Source organism: Furipterus horrens, unplaced genomic scaffold (assembly GCF_987537825.1).
Source record: "Furipterus horrens unplaced genomic scaffold, mFurHor1.1.pri manual_scaffold_4, whole genome shotgun sequence".
NCBI lineage: Eukaryota > Metazoa > Chordata > Mammalia > Chiroptera > Furipteridae > Furipterus > Furipterus horrens.
This window is the reverse complement of record NW_028327174.1, coordinates 87,998,627-88,022,708: the sequence shown is the minus strand read 5'-3', so window position 1 is coordinate 88,022,708 and position 24,082 is coordinate 87,998,627.

Below are 24,082 nucleotides of genomic sequence, written 5' to 3'. Positions count from 1 at the left end.
CTCCATTCAGGTCAAATCAGTAATCAATTAGTTGACTTCATTTTGTCTGTTGTATAAACTAGGTGCACAGCAGTTTACTACTAGGCATGAAACTGAATGTATTATAAGATACAAGTCATCAAAATTATCTGTGGGCTTAATTCCTGCTATTTTGTCATATCTCTGTTGTTCACTATATGCCCAGATATGAAATTGGTATTTGCAACCATCTGCAATTTAGCTCATAGGCAAATAAGGGCCTCTTTCTTCCTAGTAAAAGTGATTAATAAACATCAGAATTATAATGTTTACTTCTACTGGAAATGTTGGTATAGTAATATTTGTATAAAATGAAGATTATGACCCCATCTACAAGTCTTTAAAATTTTTTTATTTATTGTTTTTTTGTTACAGTTGTCCTATTTTTCCCTCAATGCTGGCCCCTAACTCGCCCCGCCCCACATTCAATCCCCATTCTGTTGTCCATGTCCATGAGTCATTCATACTAGTTCCTTGACTACACCCTTCCCCTTCTTTTCCCTCTTCTTCCCTCCCACCTCCCCTCTGGTCACTGTCAGTCTGTTCCTTGCTTACATGCCTCTGGTTCTGTTTTGCTCATTTGTTTGTGTTGTTCATTAGTTTCCTGTATTAGGTGATATCATATGGTATCTGTCTTTTGCCACCTTGTGTTTCACTAAGCATAATACTCTCTAGTTCCATCCATGTTATCACAAAAGTAAGGAGTTCATTCTTTCTTCCTCCTGAATAGTATTTCATTGTGTAAATGTACCACAGTTTTTTGATCCACTCATCCACTGAAGAGCACTTAAGCTGTTTCTAGCACTTGGCTATTGTAAATAGAGCTGGTATGAACATAGGGGTGCACAGGTTCTTTGAAATCGGTGTTTCAGGATTCTTTGGGTATAATCCTAGCAGTGGAACAGCTGAATCCAAACACAGTTCCATTTTTAGTTTTTTGAGGAAATTTCACACTGTTTTTCATAGTGGCTGCACCACTCTGCATTCCCACCAACAGTGCACTAGGGTTCACTTTTCTCCACATGCTCGCCAGCACTTGATGTTTGTTGATTTGTTGATGATGGCCATTTTGACTGGTGTGAGGAGGTATTTCATTGTGGTTTTAATTGGCACCTCTCTGATGGCTAGTGCTGTTGAGCATCCTTTCATATGTCTATAGGTGCTCTGTATGTCTTCCTTGGAGAAGCGTCTGTCCAGGTCCATTGCCCATTTTCTAATTGTTTGTCTTCCTGGTGTTGGATTGTATAAGTTATTTATGTATTTTGGAGATCAAACCCTTGTCTGAGGTATCGTTGGAAAATATGTTTTCTCATAATGTTTGTTGCCTTTTCATCTCGCTGATGTTTTCTTTTGTTGAGAAGAAACTTTTATAGTTTGACTTAGTCCCATTTGTTTATTCTTTTCTTTATTTCTACTGCTCAGTGAAAATATTGCAGAGTGAAATATTTGAAATTTTACTGCTTATGTTTCACTCTATGATTTCTATGGTGTTATGGCTTACATTTAAGTCTTTTATCCATCTTGAGTTTATTCTGGTGTATTGCATAAATTGGTGGTCTAGCTTCATTTTTTTACATGTCCCTGTCCAGTTCTTTCAACACCACTTGTTAAAGAGGCTATTTTCAATCAATTTTATGTTCCTTCCCTCTTTGTCAAATATTAATTGGCCACGGAGACCTGGGTTTATTTCTGGGCTCTGTATTGTGTTCCACTGATCTATATGTCTGTTCTTATGCCAGTCCCAGACTGTTTTGATTATGGTGGCTTTGTAATATAGTTTGATATCAGATATTGTGATTCCTCCTACTGTGTTCTTCTATCTCAAAATTGCTGATGCTATTGGGGTCATTTTTGGTTCTATATAAATTTTTGAAGTATTTGTTCTAGGTCTGTGAAATATGTTATTGGTATGTTAATAAGGATTGCATTGAATCTATAAATTGCTTTGGGTAATATGGACATTTTAATGAAGTTAATTCTTCCCATCCATGAACATGGTATATTCTTCCAATTACTTGTATATTCCTTAATTTCTTTCTGCAGTGCTATATAGTTTTTCGAGCATAGGTCTGTTACCTCCTTGGTTAAGTTTGTTCCTAGGTACTTTATTTTTTTTGTTGCTATAATAAATGAAATTTTTTTCTCATTCCTCTCTCTAATATTCTATTGTTGGTGTACCGAAATGCCTTCAATCTCTGAATATTGACTGTGTACCCTGCTATTTTGCCAAATTTACTTATTAGATAGAGTAGTTTTCTAGTGGAGTCTATTGGGTTTCTTATGTACACTATCATGTTGTCTGTGAATAATGACGGTTTTACTTTCTTCTTTCCAATTAGTTGTCTGGTTTATTTTTCTTGTTTGATTTCTGTGGCTAGAACTTCCAAAACTATGTTGAATAGAAGTGGAGAGAGTAGACACCCTTGTCTTGTTCCTGACCTTAGGGGAAAAGCTTTCATTTTTTTGCCCATTGAGCATGATGTTAGTAACAGGTTTCTCACAGATGACCTTTATTTTGTGAGCTATGCTCTCTCTATTCCCGTTTTGCTGAGTGTTTTCATCATAAACGGCTGTTGTACTTTACGAAATCCTTTTTCAGCATCTGTGGATATGATCATGTGATTTTTGTCTTTCATTTTGTTTATGTGGTGTATTACATTTATTGATTTGCGAATATTAAACCATCCTTGTATTCTGGAATGAATTCCACTTGATCATGGTGTATGATCATTTAAATCTGTTGCTGGATCTGGCTTGCCAATATTTTGTTGAGGATTTTGGCATCTATGTACAGCAGTGATATTGGCCTGTAGTTTTCTTTCTTTGTTGTGTCTCGACTTGGTTTTGGAATTAGGATAATATTGACCTCTTAGAAAGAGTTTGGGAGTCTTCCCTCTTCTTGGATTTTTTTGAAATAGTTTGAGAATGTTAGGGATTTGTTCTTCCCTAAATGCTTTGTAAAATTTGCCTGTGAAGCCATCCAGTCCAGGGCTTTTGTGTGCTGGAAGTTTTTGATTACTGCTTCAACTTTCTTAGTTGTTATCAGTATATTCAGGCTCTCTGCTTGTTCTTGAGTCAGTTTTGGAAGATTATATGTTTTCAGAAATTTGTCCATTTCACCCAAGTTGTCAAATTTCTTGTCCCATAGTTGTTCGTAGTAATTTCTTCCAATTCTTTGTATTTCTGTGGTATTGGTTGTGATTTCTCCTCTTTCATTTCTAATTTTATTAATTTGAGTTCTTCTATTTTTTTTTCTTGATGAGTCTGCTTAAAAGCTTGTCATTTTTGTTTATCCTTTCAAATAACTAGTTCTTGGTTTTATTGATTTTTTGAATTGTTTGTTTAGTCTCTATGTCATTTGATTCTGCTCTGATCTTGATGATTTCCTTCCTTGTACTCATGCTGGATTTTGTTTGTTGTTGTTCCTCTAGTTCTTGTAGCTGAAGGGTTAGATTGTTTATTTGAGATTCTTCCAGCCTTTTTAGGTAGGTCTGTGTTTCTATGAACTTCACTCTCAGGACTGCCTTCCTTGCATCCCATAGGCTTGGGGCCGTTGTGTGTTCATTATCATTTATTTCCAGAAACTTTTTGATTTAATTTAATATTATGTTATTCATTCTCCATGAGTTTGAATGTTTTTGAGTTTTTTCCTTGAGGTTTCTTTCCAGTTTCAAGGCATTGTGATCTGAGAAGATGCTTGATATAATTTCAATGTTTTTGAATTTGTTGAGGCTTGTTTTGTGTCCTACCATGTAGTCCACCTTTGAAAACGTTGCATGTGCACTTGAAATAAATGTATATTTTGCTTGTTTTTAAATTGATGTAATCAAAATTAAATCCATTTGAACTAGGTTGTTGTTCAATGTCTCAATATCCTTGGTGTTTATTTGCTTGCAAGATCTGTCCATTTTTGACAATGGGGTGTTGAAGTCCCCTACTCTGAGTGTGAAGTTCTCCAGGATTTTCCTTATATATTTGGGTGCTCCTACATTGGGTGCATATATGTTTACAAAGGTTACATCTTCTTGATGGATTGTTCCCTTAAGTATTATGAAATGTCCTTCTTTGTCTCTCAGTATGGCCTTTGTTGTGAAATCTGTTTTTGGCTGATATAAGTATTGCTACCCCAGCTTTTTTTTCATGTCTGTTTGCTTGAAATATGTTTTTCCATCCCTTCACTTTCAGTTTATGTAGATATTTTGTTCTGAGGTGGGTCTCTTATAGACAGCATATTTGTGGGCCATGTTTTCTTATCAATTTCATTATCCTATGTCTTTTTATTGGAGCAGTTAATCCATTTACATTAATGGCTATTTTGATAGGTACTTATTCATTGTCATTTTACCCCTTTGTACCTGTGTTCTTCTGTGTCTCTCTCTTTTTCTTCATCTTCTTAAATCAGTTCATTTAGTATCTCTTGCAATGCTGGTTTGGTGGAGATGTATGTCTTCAGTCTTCTCTGTCTGGCAAACTTCTTATTTCACCTCCCATTTTGAATGAGAGCCTTGCTGGGTGAAGTAGCCTTTGTTGTAGTTCTTTGTTTTTCCCTGCTTGGAATAATTTTTGCCATTCCCTTCTGGCTTGTAGTTTCTGTTGAAAAATCTGCTGATAGCCTCATTGGGGTCCCTTGTGTGTTACTAGCTGTTTCTCTCTTGCTGCTTTTAGAATTCTCTCTTTGTCTTTTGAGTCTTGGCATTTTAATTATGATATGTCTTGGAGTGGGTGTGTTTGGCTGCATCTTCTTTGGGACCCTCTCTGCTTCCTGGACATAAATGACTTTTTCTCTTCTCAAATTAGGAAAGTTTTATGTCATTACTTTTTTAAACAGATTTTCTATCCCTTGCTTCCCTTCTTCTCCTTTTGGTATCCCTATGATACAGATAGTATTACATTTCATGTTGTCCTACAGCTCTCTTAAAACCCTCTTCATTCTCTTTCAGTCTTTTTTGATTTTGTTGCACTGTCTTGGAATTTTTTTCTACGTTTTCCTCCAGCTCACTGATCTGATCCTGCTTCATCTAGCCTTCTTTTGATTCCTTTAACTGTGTTTTTCAGTTCAAAAATCATATTCTTCATTTCTTCCTGGCTCTCATTGAGAGTTTCTATGTTCTTCTTAGTGCTTGTGTAGTTTGAAGTAAGGTCCTTGTAAGTTCTCTGGAGTTTTTTTGTAGTTTCCCTGGAGTACTTTAATGTTCTCCAGGAGTTCTTTGTAGCTCTATGAGTTTGTTGAGTTCCTTGAGCTTCCTTATAACCCTTGTTTTCTTGGGTTTCCTTGCCTCTATTTCATCTAGCACTCTTTCTGATGATCCCTTCTTTCCTTTTATTAGGGGGTTGTTTCTTTGTTTCCCCATTTTAGGTGCTTCTTCTTGTTTGTTTCTGTTTTTTATATTGGTATAATTTGACTTCCTGTCTTTGTGGTGTGACCTTCTGTGACAGGAGAGCATTGGGATTCAGTGGTGCGGTCTCTTTGATGTCCTGGACTGTCTGGTTGTATTTCAGTTTTGGTTGGTTTTGTGTTGCTCTTTGGTGGGTCTTTCCCTCAGGCTAGCTTATTGAGAGTTACTCTGCTCACTATATCTTGAATACTTTTGTGGAAGTGCTGTCAAAATATAAGCTCACATAGCTTGCAAGAAACCACTCCAGGAAAATAACCCCCATTCATAACACACTATCAATATCAAATGAGCCAGTATTAATGTAGATGTAAAGAGATTATGACTATTCTACTAAGGGAAAAGCAGATAAGAATTGACTAACTGAAAAAAAGGATTTTTGAGAGGGGAGGGTGGGGATCAATAAGACTAGTGAGTAGGGAGAAGGCAATGAAAGAGAGAAAGTAAAATTTATATTGTATGTAAAAAAAGAGAGGGAAGAAGCCTCAATGAAGTAAGAAAGCAGAAGCATATAGTAATAGTTTTAAACATAAGTTATAAAATACATAGTTTGTGTGAAAGAGAACATGAACAAAAAAGAAGAATAAGAGGAAGAAAAATAGGAATCAAGTCAATGAAAAGTTTCTCCCCAGTACTATTAACAACCATTGAGCTAAGTATCATATTGGTGGGATGGGAATAAGAGGGAAAAGAAAGAAAGAAAAGCTTAACAGATATCTAGAGGAAAGGGAAGTGATTTTGAAATGATAGAGGGAGAAGAAATACTAAGAGTGAGGATTAAAAACCAGGCTAAGAAGAAAGATATTCAAATTTAGGATAAAAGAAAGAAAGGGCTGGTAGAAGGTACTGATTGAGTAGGAGAGGGGGAATGATAGGGTTTGAGATTTGAAATATCAAAACAGTGAAGGTCTATGAATAAAATTTCAGTAATGCCACAACTACCACCATATCCACAACCAATGAGCAAAGACTGATCAAGGTGGAGAGAGAATTAGTGTATTTTATGAATGGGAAAAAAGAATGTGAGATGACTAATGACAATAAAAATGGTTTTAATAGGCTGGAAAGGGGAGAAATAGTAAGAATGCAAATGGATACTAGTTGTTGTAAGAGAAAAGATAGAATTTAAAACAAAAGTAAGAAGAGGAAAGCAGATGTTAAAGTGGAGTAATAGGAAGGAGGAGTAAAATACGAGATTTGAAATAAACTCTAATATAAAACCTAGTGACTTAAAATGTGTAAACTGGGAGGACAAGAAAATAGCTCATGAAGAAGACCACAGTGGAATTCATCTCAGTTAGTATCTGGTTATTACTACTTTCTTCTCTTTCTGGATCCACCCCTGGTTAAAGTTCCAGGGGCTTCATGTTTTCCTTTCTGGTTGGCTGTTTGTGAGGAGATCTAGCTGGATGTTGAGGCTGCCATTCTCTCACTCATGGGTCTGCTGATCTCTTCTCTTACCACAGCTCTCCTTTGTGAGCTACTCTGGGTTAGAGATCCCACCCACTGGTCTTGCGGTACTCTCTAGTCCTCTTCATTTTTGTTTAGCAGAGCTGCTGTCCCCATGCACCGGTACCCGAGCTCAGGATCCCTTCCAAGTCTCAGGTCTTGCCTCAGCTCCCCTTCATGCTGCAACACCAGTTGCTCTGTGCTTTTGTTTAGCAGAGCTGCTGCACCCACACATTGGTGTGCACACCCAGGGTCCTTGCTGAGTCTTAGGTTCACCTCAGTTCTCCTTCCAAAAAAGTCTCTGTATGGCCTCCACTCTGTAGCACCAGTCCCTGGGAGTCCTCGTTCTCTGTGCTTTCCCCAACTCCAAAAATCACACAGTCTCTCATCTTCCCATGCCTCTAACAGTTTCATCCAAACCTTCTCACTGAATCCCTCCCAGATGTCAGATGTCGCTGGGAAGGGTGCCTACAGCAGGAGTGCAGTTTCCAGGGCTCACACTGCTCTGGCCTTCTCTGTTCACCCTAGTAGCTCACAGATAATGAGTTGATACACAGCTGTCCCTAGATGGTGCAGCCAGAAGTGCTGGGCTGGGCAGCCCTGGTGACTCTGCTCAGAAAGCACAGGCCACATTTTTTGCTCTTTCTTACACGGTTCCTGCACTCCTGCCTCTGTTTGCCCTATCTCACAGCTGTTCTCACTCACACTCCACTCTGTGCTTGTACTCCAAGTCCGTTCAGTAATGGGAGCAAGCAGACAGGGCTGCTAGTTATTCTGCTGTCATCTTTTCCCCAGAGAAATGCAAATTAAAACCACAATGAGATGTCATGTCACATATGTGAGAATGACTGTCATCAGTAAATCAACAAATAAATGTTGGTGAGGATGTGGAGAAAAGGAAACCCTCGTGCACTGTTGCTGGGAATGCAGATTGGTGCAGCCACTGTGGAAAACAGTTTGGAGGTTCCTCAAATAATGAAAAATTGATCTGCCTTATTACCCAGGAATTCTACTTTTGGGAATATATCCAAAGAACCCAAAAGAGTAATTTGAAAAATATATGCATATGTACCCCTCCATGTATTGCAGTGTTACCTTCAATAACCAAGATTTGGAAGCAGCCCAAGTAAATGAGTGGATAAATGAGCTGTGGTACATTTATACAATGGAATACTACTTAGCCATAAAAAAGAAGGAAATTTTATCTTTTGCAACAGTGGGGCTGGACATGGTGAGTATTATGGTAAGTGAAATAAGCCATTCAGAGAAAGGCAAATATATGATTTCACTATATGTGTAATCTAATGAACAAAATAAACTCACAAGCAAAACAGAAACATACTCATAGACACAGAGAACATACTGACAGCTGTCAGAAGGGAGGGAGGTTGGAGGCCTGAGTAAAAAAGGTGAAGATATTAAACAAATAAACAAACAAACAAATAACAAAAACCTTTAAGCACAGACAACAGAATGATGATTACCAGAGGGAAAGGGGAGTGGAAGGAGGTAGCAGAGGGCAATGTGAAGATAAATGGTGATGAATGAAGAGTTGTCTTTGGATGGTCAGCACACAATACAATATACTGATGATGTATTACATAATCATACACTTGAAACATATATAATTTTTTAATCAATGTCACCCCAATAAGTTCAATAAAGTTTTTTAAAGGTGTGGATCAAAAATCCACCCAAAGAATAGAAAAAAAAATTACATGCAGTGAATGAAGTTTACCTTTTCTTCACAACCTCTCTAACACTTGTTATTACCTGTCTTATTGATAATTGCCTCTCTGATATGTGTGAGGTGATATTTCATTGTAGTTTTGATTTGTATCTCCCTAATAACTAGTGAAGTTGAACATCTTTTCATATATCTGTCCTTTGCTGCTGGTTGGAAAGTAAACTGGTATAGCCACTATGGAAAACAGTACGGTGGTTCCTTAAAAAATTAATAATAAAGTTACCATATGACCCAGAAATCCTTCTTCTGGGTATCTAACCCCCCAAATTTGAACATAATCATATTAACCAATGTCACCAAATAAATTTAACTTAAAGAGAAAATATAGGCACCACTATGTTCATTGCAATATTACTTATTCATGGTGGCCAAGACATGGGGACAACTACAATGTCCTTGAATAAAGACTGCATAAAGAAGATGTGGTATATATATATACTGTGAAGTACTACCCAACCACAAGAATAAATGAAATATTGCCACCTGTGACAACATGGATGGACCTTGAGAATATTATGCTAAGAGAAATAAGTCAGAAAAAAACTAAGAACCATATGATTTCACTCATATGTGGGATATAAAACTGAAACTCATAGATACAGACAACAGTGTGTAGTTGCCAGAGGGAAGGGAAGTTTAAGAGTAGTAAAGGGTAAAGGAGGCCAAATACATGGTGACAGAAGACAATTTGACTTTGGGTGGTGGGCACCCAATGAAATATATAGATCATGCATCATAGAAATATACACTTGAAATCTATATAATTGTATTAATCAATGTTACTCACCCCCATAAATTTAATTTAAAGAGATAATATATGCAAATAATAGATCTGATAAAGAACTATTAATATCCAGAATATATAGAGAACTAAAACTCAACAACAAGAAAAGCAAACAATCCAATTTGAAAATGCATAAAGAACTGAGTAAAGATTTCTCCAAAGAAGTTATACAAATGGTTAATAAGCAAGTAAAAAGATGTTCAATATCACTAATCAATAGAGAAATGCAAACCAAATCACAGTGAGATTCTTCTTCACACTCATTAAGATGACTACTACAAAAAATATAAAATAAAAAAGGAAACAGTATGTGTTGGTGGGAACCCTTATGTACTATTGGTGAAAATGTAAATTGATATAGTTGAGGTGGAAAACAGTATGGTAGTTTCTCAAAAACTTAAAGTAGAATTACCTTATGATTCAACAATTCTACCTCTGGGTACATACCCAAAAATTTGAAAGCAGGTTCCCAAAGCTACATTTGTACACCAATCTTCATAGCAGCATTATTCACAGTAGCTAAAACCTGGATGCAACTCAACTGTTTATCAATGAATAAATGCATAAGCAAACTTTGATATATATACACATTGTGTGTGTGTGTGTGTATACAATATTATTCAGCCACAAAAAGGAAGGAAATTCTGCTATGTGCTACAATGTTGATGAACCCTGAAGACATTATGCTAAGTAAAATAAAACAATCACAAAAAGATGAAGATTGTATGATTCCACTTCTTTGAGGCACCTAAAGGAGTCAAATTTTCAGAGACAGAAAGTAGAAGGGTGGTTGCCAGTGGCTTGGGGAAATAGGAATGGGGAGTTTTTGTTTAATGGGGACAGTTTCAGTTTTACAAGATGGGAAACGTTATGAAATGGATGATGGTGGTGATAATTGCTCAACATTATGAATATATTTAATATCACCAAACTGTATACTTAAAAATAGATAAAATGGTAATTTTTATGTTATACGTATTTTATCACAATAAAATATTGGAAAAGTGCTGTTTAAAGCCACTAAGTTTGCAAGAATGTTATGCATAACTAAAAAGCAAATACAATTACTGACTTTATTTTTCTTAGATGAATAAACTGTTGCTTAAAGAATTTAAATAACTGAACCAAAGTTATATGGCCGAAGTGACAGAGATGGTGTTTAGATTCAGGCAGTCAGAGGAAGAGTCCACTGCAGATTGTGTTGTAAGTAGGGTGAAGAGTTTAGTTAATTTTAAAAGAATTTAAAAGGTCAGAACTCCTCTAATAATACACCACCTTTAAAACATGATATTGAACAGATTTTGTACTGCTTTTAATGCTTTGTACCTACTTATCCATGAAAATAAGCTTTTAAAAATTTTTAGCTGTTTATTTTATTTCCATTGGACAACATTCATAATAGGATCCCAAAAGACTAAAACACTGCATTTAATTTAAACAATACTTGCAGGGTAATTAAATGAAAGCTGGTCTCAAATATAAGTGCCAGGTGCCATAGAATAAAGGACCTCTCGTCATGGAAGGCATGAGTGTCCTGTAGTGCTTATTGAAGAGGCAAGTATCAAAAGCCTACAATAGATAGCTATTGCACATGGAATAAAGTAAGACTCCCTCCTCAGCTGCAACAGACATTTAGAACTTCATTTTCAACTACTAGTCTTCATAAGCCTTCTTCCTGACTGTTAATGGTTTCAAAGTGCCTGATGATTTTCTGTCTGTACCTCTATTCTGATTACATCCTGATGAAACCATCTTTCTCTTCATTTTCGCCTCTATAACATTAACTCACTTGTTAAAGCAGAGCTCAAATTTCATCTTTCTGGTAAAAGATTTCACCATAAAAACCCCTGCTTCATATGGTAGTTCTTACCTTCATCTCTGTTGATGTTTATTGTTTACATGCATTCATCCTTTACTTTGTAGAATTGTTAGTATTCAATTCCTTAAATATTTATGGAATTTCAATATACTGTGCCAGACTCTAGATAGTGCATAAGACATGGCCTCTGCCTTCAAAGAGTTATTTCTCAGTTGATTAAAAGCTACTTGCATGGCAGATAACAAAGATTCTAAAGTAAAATTTAAAAACCTAAGTTAGGCTTTCAAATAGAAAAAGCTTGCAGATCTAATGGGAAGTAAAAAATTTATGTTAAAAATAAACTGAATTTTAAACAAAAACAGATACACTTTTTTTAGAACAAAGAAACAGACTCCAGTCTCTAAAGCTATGCTTGTAAGGTCAATTTCTCCTCAGAGTGAACAAAAATGAAAAAGCAAAATATTGAGTATGAACACACAAAATTTGAACTGATTATGGTTGAGGCAGAAAATGTCATTTGAGGAAATAATTATGCTAAGAAAACATATTTCTTTATTAAAGATGATAAAAGAGAAAGAAGAAAGACTCATCATTAAAATATCTCATCTTTCTAAATTAATATATGCAGACAGCAGCAGGTGTTTTTCTATAGCTAGTGAGGCTGAGTGTGAGTCATGTAAAAAGTAATTAAAGAGGCTCTATCAGATAAAATGTATTACAAATACTACATACTCAATATTTAATGAGTATGGTAAAGACAACCCAATGAAAACAAATAGAAAGTCCATACATATGTGCAAATACAAGGAATTGTTAAATGTTTAAAAGTATTTTCTTGAATCCATTTGGAAAATACAGGCTTCTCAAAAGTGGATTTTATGTAACTAGATGGTTATCTGGGAAAAACTAAGGTTGAGTCCACATTGTTTATTTTCAAAGATAAATTCTGAAAGGTCAGTGAAAATGAGATTACAACTTCTGCTTTGGGAAGATGGAACAGAAACACTTTTCCCTATTCCTCCTGCTAAGTGCAATGACACACCCTTGACATTGTGTATAAAACCACATACAGGGAGACTGAGCTGCAGAGGCTGACAACCAGAGACTGAGGCCAGTTCAATGAAACAGGCAAGTTATATGGATTTCTATTTGCCTTATATAGAGCTTACAAAGCTGGCAATCCAGAAACACCAATGAGTACAGACAAGAAAATCCTCCTCAAAAGCCTGCTCTGTAACTAAAGGAAATTCTTAGATAACAACTCCTCCACTCCAGCCAAACCCACAGAAGATACTGTGGTCCTACTTCTAGCATTATCTGCAAAGGCAGAGTGAGGAATCTTGACTTCCATCCTTGCTAGGCTATAAGCCAGTGCCCCAAACACTTTCTGTGTCAGTGGGGTCACAGTGGAGAGACAGTAATCCCACCCCAACCCACAAGTAATGAAGCTCTTCTTCTCTCACATGGGGACGGCAGTATCAGAAGAGACCTAGTAGAGAGTAAGTTTACTGAGAACCATTTCCTGGGATGTAAGTGGAGGTCATATGGGGGCAGGGATGAGGAGGTACTTCTAACCTTCTCAGCCAAGATATGTCTGAGTGGGAGTTAGGTTAGGTAGTGGGAACTCCCTGCTCCTGCCAGCAGTAGTAAGATGACTCATGCCTCTGTGTGGCAGTATTGAGGCAGGACCACCTTTCTCCTCTTCTCTTGACAGGATCATGTCAGAAAAAAACAGCAAAAACTACAGGTTTGAAAATCTCAAATCTCATAACGTAATACTTAGACTGACCAGATTTCAATTGAAACATCACTAATATGTCATTAAAAAAAAAAAAAAAAAAACTCAGAAAAAAAAATCCAAGCAATCTAAACTTGAATTAAACAACAAAACAACAACACACCAATACATGCAAACGAGATAACAAGAATGGAGAGGAGATTGTTAGGAAAAATGAAAGAAACTAGAGTGTAACTTGAAGCCTCACAAAGTTAATAAAGAACTCCAATAAAAATAACTACATAGTTCAATATAAAATCTTGTGTTCTTGTATTTGCATTTTGTAACTTTTCTTTTTAATTCCTATAAGTATTTAAAAATAAATGTAGAAATAGTCATTGAAAAGCAGGGCCTGAGCATCTGCATTGCTGTCAAGTCCCCGGGGATGTGGGTGCTGCTGACAGGGGGAACACACTGGAAACAGCTGCTCTCTGGGTAGGACATGTCCTCAGCTGAGTGAGAGTGAGCACCAGTTCAGATTAGTGATTTGCCTTTCAATGCTTGCCCAGTATCTGTAATCACCCTGGCACAACTGGATGCAAACCTGGCAAAAACACACACTTGAACTTAAGATCAACCGTCCACCATATGGCTCTTCTCAAACATTCATCATTAGTGGTTAAATAATGACTTGTTAGGACTCCCCATCAGCATATGGCAGTACAGCGATCCTTGTTTTCACCGCGAAGAGTCCTCTTGCCCCCTTTTAAGTTCTTGCAACTCTACTTCTTCCCATTCTCATGACCAAGGCTTTCCTCAAGTACGAGCACACCGTGGCTACCTGGTACAAAGGGTGGCAGTGTTCTTGCTTTTCCACTATCCCCTTCCCATGGAGGTAGTGTCCTCTTTTTCCTGTGGCATTGAGGCCTCACAAATAATCTCACTGTGTTACTCATGTCGTAATTTATATCAGACAAGTCAGCAAAGGTTTTTCTGGTCACCATGCTTTTGAAAACACCACTTACTCTGACACCTCTCTACCCACTCTTAGATTTTCCTCTCTTTCTTGAGAAATAGATAAGTAATATAAAAAGGATTTATTGTCCAAAGCTCTGCATGTTGTAACCCTTGCCTGGAAATTTCAGAGCTGCTTTTCTCTAAGTGCTTCTTAAAGGAGACACCTCCTTTTTTTTAAGTGAACCTTTTACTTGTATTATAAATACACTGGCTACAAAGCTGCTTCAGGGCTATACAGTCACACTTATGCATTGAGGATTTCTGCTTTCAGACTAATTGTATCTGCTACGTACTGCATGATCTAGCAAACAAGCACTACATACTGAATATGTGGTGCGTGTTAGTCCCCGAACCAACTGCTTCATACAGAGTACACATTTAATTCTCATAATTACCCTCTCAGGTAGGCACTGGTATTGTGTCTATTTTGTTGATGAAGAAACCAAGACTTAAAAAGATTAAGTAACTAACATCACACAGCTAAACACTAGAGCAAGTTTTTTTTTTTTTTAATATTATTTTTTGGTTTTTCAATTACAGTTGTCCCATTTTTCCCCCATTGCTCCCCCCACCCAGCTCACCCCTTCTCCCACAATCATATTCCCTCCCCGTTGTCCATGTCCACGAGTCATTTATACACGTTCCTTGACTAAACTCTTCCTTTACTTATCCCCCTTCTCCCCCTCCCCCCTCCTCCCTATTGACTGTTATTCTGCTCCTTGTCCTATTTGGTTTATTTGTTTATGCTGTTCTTTAGTTTCCTATATTAAGTGATATCATATGATATTTTTCTTTCTTTGCCTGGCTTATTTCACTAAGCATAATTCTCTAGTTCCATCCATGGTGTCACAAATAGCAGGAGTTCCTTCTTTCTCTCTGCTGCATAGTATTCCATTGTGTAAGTATACCACAGTTTTGAGATCCACTCATCTACAGATGGGCACTTAGGCTGTTTCCAGCACTTAGCTATTGTAAACAGTGCTGCTATGAACACAGAGGTGCATAAGTTCTTTTGAATTAGGGTTTTAGGATTTTTCGGGTATAATCCTAGCAGTGGAATCTCTGGTTCAAAAGGCAGTTTCATCTTTAGTTTTTTTGAGGTAATTTCATACTGTTTTCCATAGTGGCTGCACCAGTCTGCATTCCCACCAACAGTGCAAGGTTTAAAACCCAAAGAAAACCTAAATATGCTTTACTCAAGAACACTCAACTGCTTCCCATTTATTTGCTGGCCCAGTTATCAGTAAATTCAGACAACCGCTCACTACACACTGACTCCAAATCCTTGAGTACCTTAAAACCGCCTCTTTCCATTTCCATTCCCACATTTAGGAAAGGACTTTAATGTCTGCAGGCCAAGATGTGGATAAGAAACACAACTTGTATTATGGCTCTCTCCTAGAACCAATTAAAATTCTACCCCCTCTTCTTTCCTGGTATTCTCTGAAGTATTCACTTAACCATAACAACAGAATTCTTGCCTTCAAAATTTGCTTTAATCCCATGAACTAGAAGCCTTTGATTTCTGCTCTTGGAGGTTTCCATCTGACAAGCCTGTTTTCTGCTGCATTTTTGTACAGGGAAGTGAGAAAATCCATCCTGACTTTTCAGAAGGGACTTTAATTAGCTTCAAATCCAAGATTTTCCTTAACAAAATTACAGGTTACTGGGAGGCAAGTATAAGAGGAAGCAGTCTGGGTATCCCATTTTTGTTGTTTGTTCTATTTCCTAGAGATCTAGTTTCATGTTTTGAAAACTTTAACAGTAAAATCAAACTTACCAGGATAGACAATACCCTAAAAAGAAAAGAAACAGAAAAAAACCAATACTTCTTTATGATGGGATTTTTACCAAGTTTTTCTGTTTATATTTTCTTTCAACTCTTAAAAGCTACCATAGATTGCTGTGTTTATTTTCCAAGTTTTCATTCTAACATATGACCCTAATTTGGGTGAGAAAATAAGATCCATTTATTGCTGCTTGGAACAAGCCCGTTTCTGTTACTACAAAAGAGAAGTGAGGAAAAACAGACTACATTCACGATCAAAACTGTGAAATGCATAAAATAATGTGATTTTGTGTCAGCTTGTAATTCCCCATTTTTTATACCCTTGATTGAAGTATAATATACATAGAAATGCACAAAATATAAAATTCACCTTAATGAATTACACCTAGGAAACACCTGTGTACTCATCAAGAGATGGAACACAAGCAACCATCCTTATGTCCCTCCCACCTGCTATGCCTCCCTTCCTGCCCAAAGGTCATCACTATCCTATTATCCTGACCTCTGCTGATGAAATTCAGTTTTGTTTATTTTTGAACTTTGTATATATTGGAACTTATAATATCTGATCTTTCACTCAATAGCATATTTGTTAGCTATACCCATGTTGTTATGTGTTGCTATAACTCATTTATTTTCTATTATATAGGTTTTATTGATGATTATGTGCATTTTATTTGTCCAATCTAATGTCTAATGATATTGGGGTTGTTTCTTGTTTACAGCTCACACCAGCAATATTGCTATGAACATTCTTGTACATGTTCTTGGTGCACATAAGTGCACATTACCATAAAATAAATACCAGGAGTAGAATTGCTGGGTTGTAGAGAATCTGTGTGTAAAACTTTACTAAATAACATTGACCTATTTTCCAAAATGGCTAGACCAATTTATATCTCCACCATTAGGGTATGAGGGTTCCTGTTATTCTATGTCGTTGCCATCATTCGTTCCCAGATGCTTGAGGGCACTCTTCTCATTAATGACAAAACTAACATTCATTAAGCCTCCTTTCTGCACAACTACAGGAAGACCAGCCTCCTTATGAGTTCTTCTTCCCAATAATTTCAGAGGCTCTCCAGAGAATGCTGATGTGTCCTATAGACTTTTCATGGTTCGCAACGTGGTCTGTACATTCTTCAAGACCATTCCTTCACTCCCAGCAATTCATCTCTTGCCATTCTATGTCTCAAGGCTCTCCTAAGGAAATACAGTGAAAGGCACTCTTCCAAAGGTGAGGGCTTTGTAAAAAAGAGAGGTTTGGGAGATGAAGAATGAGTGATGAATTCTCAAAGCTGTGATGTTCATGATCAAGACTAAAAAGTAACTGCAGTATAGGTGACTATAACCAATTTGAGGTAAACATGACACGTGGTCACATTTGGGTTAAGTATCTTCCAAGTGATTTCAATTGGACTTCTGCTTTGTATAACACTTTGATACTAGGCTTTCCTAGTTTTCCTGATTGGTGGGCATTCACCTTGCCAATACTGCCATTAAATTTTAACAAGAGGGGTTCCAGTCCTGGGCCTGGTACTCCTGTTCTGGACTTTCTCAGTCTGTGCTGCATTCCATAAGGAAGGAGAGCTCAGAGTCTAAGAAATACAATCTCCTTTTACACCACCCTCCAGGTACATAATATCTCAGAATCCCCTGTCAAACAGCTCCAAGCCCACTTCTAAAGATCTGTGTGCTTCACCATCCAGTCTATCTTCCTGAGGCAGGTATTAGCTCTGCAGACCAGTAAACCCAGACAACCAAAGGGTGGCTAGTTGCAAGGGGTGTGGATTGTCTTTGGATATGAGAGCTGGGTTAATCTCAGGCATGTGTGAAAGTTCCTTCAACCTTATGAATTGATCTGGGGTGAGGAAAAAGGGGCAGCACTGGGGAGCCAGGAGCTGGACCTGCTCTCTCTTCTGTTTTGTGGTAAAGAGAAGCTTGAGGAGTTTGAGAATTTTCAGTTCAAATCTGGCTTTCCAAGTTGTTGGGAGGTGTATTTGTCAAGGTAGGAGAATAAAATATCTTTCATTAATAGTTTGTTATCTTGATTTACTACAGTTTTTAAGTATTTAGACATATGGTAAGGGCCTACATTTGTATCCTGGTTCTGGGCCCTGCAAATGTTAGTGAGCTCCTCTTTCTTGCTTCAGCCTCCACTCCTCAGGTGCCTATTCCAACTTGATTCTGGCTCCCAGCTCTGGAATCTTCCACTTCATACCTGGCTGATATTAATTAATTCCTGGCAGTTTTCTGAAGCGCTTCTATTATCTGATTCTACTCCCAACTCTGCCTAAGATTATATAGTCACTGCGATGGTCACCCTGTACATCGAGCTTCAAGGGTTCTACTATGCCTTTTCTTTTAAAAAAATTTTTTTATTGATTATGCTGTTACAGTTGTCCCAATTTCCCTTCCTTCTGCTCCCCTCCACCCGGTGGCTCCCCTCCCTCCAGTTGTCCCCCCCTTTTAGTCCATGTCCATTGGTTGTGCATATAGTTCTTCTCAACCTCTTCCTGTCTATTCCATTCCCTCTTACTATGCTTCTTAATTCCTATACCATCTCCCTCCCTCTCCCCCTTCCCCCTCCCTGCTGACCTCCCTTCAGTATGTTCCCCATACCTATAGTTCTTTTTCCACTCTCGTTGCCTATTTAGTTTGCCTTTGTTTTGATTCCCTAGCTTCTGTTGTTGGTTCTTGTGATGCAGTTTTCATTTTAATGTTCATAGTTTTGATCCTCCTTCTTCTAAACCAGTCCATTTAACATCTCATATAATAGTGGTTTGGATCTAATGAACTCCTTCAGTTTTATTTTGTCCTGGAAGCACTTTCTCTGCCCTTCTATTCTGAATGAAGTTTTGCTGGATAGAGTATTTGTGGCTGTCATTTTTTGATTTTCATTACTTTGAATATTTCTTACCAATCCCTTCTTGCCTGCAGGGTCTCCCTTGAGAAGTCAGCTGATAGTCTAATTGGGACCCCTTTGTACATGATTCTCTTCTCTCTTGCTGCTTTTAAGATCCTCTCTTTATCTTTAATTTTTGACAATTTGATTATAATGTATCTTGGAGTGGTTCTCCCTGGGTCCAGTTTTTCTAGAACTCTCTGTGCTTCCTGGACCTGTAAGTCTATTTCCTTCCCCAAGTTAGGGAAGTTCTGGTTCATTACTTTTTCACATAATTTTTCAATTTCTAGTTCATCTTCTTTGTCCTCTGGCAATCCTGTAATCCGAATGTTCGATCTATTATAGCTGTCCCAGAGGTTTCTGATCCTGTCCTCACTTTCCTTACTTTTCATTTCCTCTTTCTGCACTGATTGACTGTTTGTTCCTTCTCTATGTTTCGGTTTGTTGATTTGATCTCTGGTTTTTATTTCCTCACCACTTGTCTCTTATGTGTTTTCATTCATTTCAGGATGAGTGGCTTTCTTTCCTTCCCTGTCCTGTTCCAAATCTTTTGTTAATTCTGTAAGCCACCTTATAATAACAGTTCTGAACTGAGCCACTGAAAGGTTTCTTATTTGTTCATCTGTCAGGTTCTTCATCTGCTGCCTGGTGAGTTGTGTCACCGGGATTTCAATCGTTGTCTGCTTCATCCTGACAGATTTGTGTTTTGCTTTGCTTCCTGGGCAGGCTGTGAGGGGCGGAGCCCCGTGTATTCGTCACTAACCAGAGACCCGCGGCTATCCCGACCTTTTTTGCCGCGTTGTGGAGCTTTGTGTGGGGGCGGGGGTCCAAGATGGATTCCTGCCGTTATTCTCTGCTGGGAGACCAGGATCCGTCCTCCCGCCCTCTGGGCCTCACTGTCCAATGAAATGGGGGGGCTGCCTTTCCCAGCATTGGGGTCGCGAGCTGCTGGGGCTCAACTGAAGCCAGGATTGCTCCCCCTGACATTTCTCGCAGTCCTGCTGCTATCCCCACTGCTACCGCAGACAGCACCATGTTTTCTCTCCACTCCTACCCACCCAGGTGAGCACCTCTGGTTTATAATTTCATACACTGGGCTTCCATGTAGTTTTATTTCTGGAATTTCTGGTTATCTTTTGTTTTGAGGTAGTTGTATTCCTTTCTAGTTGTAGAGGGAGACGGAGCGTGTCCGTCTAAGCCTCCATCTTGGCTGGAAGTCCTCCATTTTGGCTGGAAGTCCATGCCTTTTGATTAATACTGAAGAAAAACTTTCCTTCCTTTTCCACCACCTAACTACCAAGGAGATCTATAGATTTTCTAATTAGTCTACAAAACATCTTAGATTGTAGGATGAACAATTGTCCACGTCCTTTTTTAAAGTATATTTTATTGATTATATTGTTACAATAGTTCCAATTCTTTCCCCTTTGCTCCCCTCCACCCAGCACCCCTCCTCCCCCAGAAATTCCCCCCCAAGTCCATGCCCATGGGTCATACATACAAGCTCTCCCACTTCACCCTTTCATATATTCTTCTTCTTTTTTTAAAATAAATAAATGATTAATTATTTTAACAATAAAAAATAACAATCCCTCCCTCTCAGACTTAAGACCCTTTATAATCTTATAAAGGACAATGGGCAAAGGTCTCAAGCTCCTCTAGCTGCTTCAAGCTGAATTGTCCACCTCTTTAATGACGTGGGTGGGCCAAGAAGAAACAAACCCCATTATCAAAAACCTTTCCCCAAAATACCTCACAATAAATACTTTAAAGTTAAGTTTTCATTATTCTATGCATTTGAAAGTGGGAGAAAATCCTTGTGTTAATTTGCAGGAAGATGCAAGCTTAAGTGAAAATGTTGAACATTTGTATGACTGAAATTTTGGTTGGACAATCTAATCTAACTCTGCAAATAAAGCTAGTAATTGCCCACTAGCTTTAGGTATCTAAAATGATAAAAAAAAAAAAAATACAGAGAAAAGAATCAGCAAAATAATGTAACATATATAGTAATTTTCCCTTTAAAATTATAAAAGATTGTTGCATTATTTATGTATTAAGATAAAACAATTTTTCATGCTGATGAAAGAATTCATCTTGAGGCGAGAGTGGTGTTGAACACTCTTATGATTCCCTTCAATGTGCCACAGGAATGTGGTCAGGATAGGTTAGGAAAAAAGTGAGGATAAGGTTGTGGGTTTAGGGGTTTCAGGAGCAGTCTTTGAAGGAGCAGATATGAAGAGAGAAAGAGGGACAACAAACTAGTGAAGGACAGAAGAGCAAGGGTGAGAGTCAACCAGCAAAACTTCCCAAAGGTGAGGATGGTGAGAATGGTGGAAATGGCTTAGAGCTCTCGAAGACTGAGATTCAGTTTCAAATGCTTTCCTGTCCTTTGTGATATTATTTTTTGTCTTCCTCTACAAACAAACAAAGAACAAACAAACAAAAACCTGTCTTGTGTAAGTAGTAGCATTTGTGGAAATAAAGAAAGGGAAATTATGCTCATTTATATTAGTATAAGATGAAAAGCAAATACTAACCACAGGAGGAGAAACACAAATGAAATAGAAAATTCTACAGAGGAAAAACATAAGAATAGGGTATGATTTACAGAAACATAGTCTCCTTTAGAACCCCTGGAAACATCGGTGGCAATGCTCTGTTTTCCATCATTTGTGGGACAGGTGTCAGACTACTTTAATATAAATGTTGAAGGGGAGGAGATTCTATAAGGCTGGAGGATTTGGGGACATATGTGATGGTACCTGGGCCATCCTTACAAATTCAAGCTGTCTTCATTTTACAGAAAACTTTTTATAGAATACAGTACAGATAGAATTGACCAGAAATTACTTGGTTCTTTATAGATATGAAGTTTCAAAACTAACAGGCTTTCTGACTAAAAGATATATTAGAACTGGGCATCAGTCAATAGGTACTTTGCGTTTCCTCTGTTTTCAGCCTCATACCTGTGCTGTGAGATGCACAAAGGATATGTGAGGAACAGTTACTGCTCTACAGAATATAACAAATAACTAAGTCACATGAAGCCTTAAGAAGACTGGGTGTTAGGTTTGGTCTGTAAAGGTAATGGAAGTTCAGAGAAAGGCAAAATCAACTGAGACAAAAAATCTGGAGAAGTTGAGCTGTGACATGAGGGAGACTGAGGCCTGGGTGGAGGATGGAGAAAAATGTGGTCCTCTGGGTTGAGGAAACAACATGCACACCAGAACAGGTGCAGGAACCCAGTATAGCAAGGAGTGCCATGTCGGTGCACCACCAAGTGTACCAGTTGACCTGAATAGATGGTTCTTCCCCAGGGGGCCACCCTGAGATGCTGTTGCTTGTGGGACAGGGAAGATAATAGACAACTTTGAAAGAGCAGGCTGAGGACACTAAATTATTGAGTTACATAAAGAACATTTAATAAATGGAATTTTAGAAGTATTTGCCTGACAGCAGGCTATAGGATGGCCATGTACATGAGAAAATGGAAGCAAGAAGAAACCATGGCCCAAATCAGGTCTGAGCAGTGGTGACCAGGCCAGAATTGTGGGATCACAGTGTAGTCAGGTGAGCTTAAGGGACTTTCCACATTTTCAGCCAGCTCTATTTAGTGTCATGCTTTTAAAATCCTTCCCCAGATTAAAATACACCATCTCATAGAGACCTGGCTGTCACTATCATTCTACACTCCAAACAGATTTTAAACTTTCTTCAGTTTGAGAGAAGTAGTCATTCAACTTTATAATAGAAACTGCTTTAAAGAAATTTGCTTCCCATTTTCAGTAACTTTCAGGCTCACGCATTCTCATGAGCTTGAGATAGCTAACCTATTTTCTACAGGACTCATGAATTATACATCTTCTAAAGGAAAGTTAAGATTAAAGTTTATTATTACTTTATGTGTGGTTCCTACAGTCACAGAGCTTATGAGATGAGGACAACATATGATGTGGGCGCCCTGATGCACACCGGCTCTGGGTGGCAGGGCTGGTGACAACCTTTGTGAGTTTGTAGTGATATTTAAGGTTTGTGAATAAATACAAAACACATAACTGGTATTGTCTAAGTAATTGTGATATGATTTATGCACCAACTGTAAAACTCCAACAAGCCAAAAAATCCAGGCCAGTGGCAAGGAAGTCCCAGATGTTAGGCCATTCTGCAAACTAAGTACACAGGTCTCAATGAATTTATGATGTCTCTGTTTTTGACTCCTTTCACTCATTTTGGAGATTAGTGTCTCTCCTTAATTCTATCCTGCACAATGTGCAAGCTAAAACTGCTTCACAAACCTGCTTTATCATTAATCCTCAGATTAATTTCAGCATTTGAAAATGCTAAGATGCCAGAACGGTAAAAAAATATGACTTTGCTGTCTGTTTTATTCATCACCAGTATCATGGTCTCCAGAGATAAGTGCAACATTAATCAGAAATTCAGGAAAGCATTTTCCATGTTGATGTAAGTGAGTTTCTGCACTTACAAAAAGTGTAAAACGTTTGGTTATTTTTTTGCATACACTAGATTGCTAAAAGGTTATTTCTAGTTTTATGATTTCTCATTTTATGATCTAATAATTCAAACTATAGTTTTAGCCATTAGTTAAATGGTATTAGGAAACAGAGCAACTTCTCTCATATAGGAAAAATAGGCTTTACTTATGTTTATATAAATTTTTTAAATAAATGCAAATAGTACTAAGGTAAAGGAAAATTTGAAAATGTATCTGGGGCACCAAAGTCTCATAGAAAAAATATTTAACAAATAAATAAATGAAAAAATAAACCCTGGAGATATTAGCTATATAGACATATGTTTTTAAGTTTATCAAACTAAGCCATCAGGATGGTAGTCTTTTTCTCTTCAGCTATTAAACCTGTAACTTGGGTATTATTGTCTGATAAATTACTTAAAGTAGCAGGGTATCGAACAGGTTTAGTGGTTGGAATAAAGATAATTTAGAAAGTAACACTGTACTAAAATAATTAAGTACAAGTCATTATCACTAATTCCTGGTAGAAGTTCTATTTCCTTCTTTCTTTCTTTTTTTAAAGTATATTTTATTGACTATGTTGTTACAGTAGTTCCAATTTTTTTCCCTTTTGCTCCTCTCGGCCCAGTACTCACCTTCGTTCCAGCCATCCCACCCCCCCTTAGTTCATGTCCATGGATCGTGCATATAAGTTCTTTGCCTTCACCCTTTCCTATATTATTCTTAACTTCCCCCTGTCTATTTTGTACCAACCGACTACGCTTCTTAATCCCTGCACCATATCCCCATTTCTCCACCTCCCCTCTCCCAGCTCATAATCCTCCAAATGATCCCAATACCTATGATTCTGTTCCTATTCTGGTTTGCTTAGTTGGATTTTGTTTTTATTTTTTAGGTTCAGTTGTTGATAGTTTGTGAGTTTGTTGTCATTTTAAGGTTCACAGTT